The sequence below is a fragment of the Musa acuminata genome, chromosome BXJ1-4 (genome assembly GCF_036884655.1).
Source record: "Musa acuminata AAA Group cultivar baxijiao chromosome BXJ1-4, Cavendish_Baxijiao_AAA, whole genome shotgun sequence".
NCBI lineage: Eukaryota > Viridiplantae > Streptophyta > Magnoliopsida > Zingiberales > Musaceae > Musa > Musa acuminata.
This window is the reverse complement of record NC_088330.1, coordinates 22647501-22650000: the sequence shown is the minus strand read 5'-3', so window position 1 is coordinate 22650000 and position 2500 is coordinate 22647501.

Here is a 2500-nt window from a genome sequence, read left to right as displayed (position 1 = left end):
GCCTACTCTGAGGTGGAGAGGGAGAGGAGAATAGGAAAGGCAAGCAAAGACTCTAGCCTATGAGGCTGTGAATCCCTCCTATTTATAGAGATCCCGTGTCAAACCCTAATGGGTCCTTCCCTAGTGGGTATTGGATCTGCATCCAATAAGACAAGGGCTCCGTCGGATATCTCATATCCGAACCTCTACTCATCGCAATGCCTACTATATATGTGTGACCCTCTAGGACCAATATCGAGCTGGCCGTGAGTCATACCAGTCAGAACTCCTTCTAACTTAGTGAATTATTATCTATGTAATAATTCACTCGACTCATCGACTACGGACGTACTAGGCCACTACGCCGTAGTCCCCAGACGATACAGGGGAATCCAATCCATTGGACCTGTCTGTCCTTAGTTACCATGTACCTATAGTCCCTCATCCATCTAATATCCCAGAGACCGTATATCGAGCATGGTGCTGTCAGACCCATACGGTTTCTACTCGAGTCTCGCTCTAATCGGATTCTCCCGGAGAACTTTTTCTCTCTCAACCCTAATGACCCTGGCCAGGGATTTGTCTGAGCAAGAACACATAGGATATTCCTCTCATGACGCCGAGAGTGGATGATCCTCTATTGACACTCAATAGCCCTCGTAAGGTCGACTACCACTCCCAATGACCAGTTGTACTAGATCTGGGGACAGCCAAACCTATAAGTCTGGTATCAAAGAGTGGAGCACTCATACAGGACATCCTTGGTGTCTCAAGTCTAAGGACCAGATACACCACTAGGACTACGGAATCGCTGTCTGACAATAAGGCATCATCAACCATCCAGCATTCCGTAAGCGGATCAATCAGTGAACTCATTCTCCAATGAGCACCTGTACTGTATCCCTAGTGTCCCTACACGAGCAGCTATGAGACCAGCTGCATCCATCATATGGACGGGTATACAGCACACCAGTCTATCCGGTTATCACGATGTCCCTCTCGAGTAACCTACGACCGGGATTATTTAGGATATGTGTTTAAAGGTGAATCGATCTCATTATTGTGATCTCATCACGATCCGATTCCCATTGCACAAATCCAAGGACATCACAATATATGTATGCATTTATGCAATAGTTATAAAGTGATATACGCCAAAATATAATAAGCAAAAAGATTCTGTATCAAGTCACACGTGCCATCACTCACGTGATTGGCTTGCTGGGCACCTATGACTAGCATCGGCTTTCTTACCAAAATCACTTCTATCGAACGAAAGTAGTTTTCGATTTTAATCGCATAAGGTTTTCCGCTACACTAATTCACCCCCCCCCATCTTAGTAGTCTTGATCTTAACAATATATACATATATATACATATATATATATATATATATATATATATATATATATATACATATATATATATATATATATGTATATATATATGTATATATATATATATGTATATATATATATATATATATATATATATATATATATATATACATATATATATATATACATATATATATACATATATATATATATACATATACATATATATATATATATATATACATATATATATATATATATATGTATATATGTATATATATATATATATGTATATATATATATATATATATATATACATATATACATATATATATACATATATACATATATATATACATATATACATATATATATACATATATACATATATATGCATATATACATATACATATATACATATATACATGTATACATAAATACATATATATATGTATACATATATATATGTATACATATATACATGTATACATATATACATATATATATATACATATATATATATACATGTATACATATACATATATATATATATACATGTATATATATACATGTATATATACATGTATACATATATATACATATATATATATACATGTATATATATATTGTTAGGATCAAGAGCACTAAGAGGGGGGGGTGAATTAGTGCAGCGGAAAAATCTTCTGCGATTAAAATCGAAAACTACGTTCGTTCGATAGAAGTGATTTTGGTAAGAAAGCCGATTCGTATATCACTTCAACTTTTGACTACGAGAGATGCAGCAAAGATATGAACATAGTTTGCAGTTATGATGGAAATCAGAATATAAGCGCAAACTGAAATACGACGTTCGTACGATAAAACTGATTTGAGTCTTAAACCCCGATTCGGAAAGTATTGAACTTTGAAACACGTTCGTAAAAACATAGAAGGAAGTAAGCTATTGAGGAGGTTTGCAGTAAAGATAAGATGCTCAAAGTAAATGCAAACCGAGATTTAGAGTGGTTCGGTCAATCTTGACCTACTCCACTTTTGGCTTCCTCCACCGACGAGGTCACCGACGTCAACTAGAGGCCTTCCTTCAATAGGCGAAGGCCAACCACCCTTTTACAGTTTCACTCATTTTGACGGGCTTAGGAGACAACCCTTACATAATTTTCTCTCCTCTCTTTACAACTCAGAAC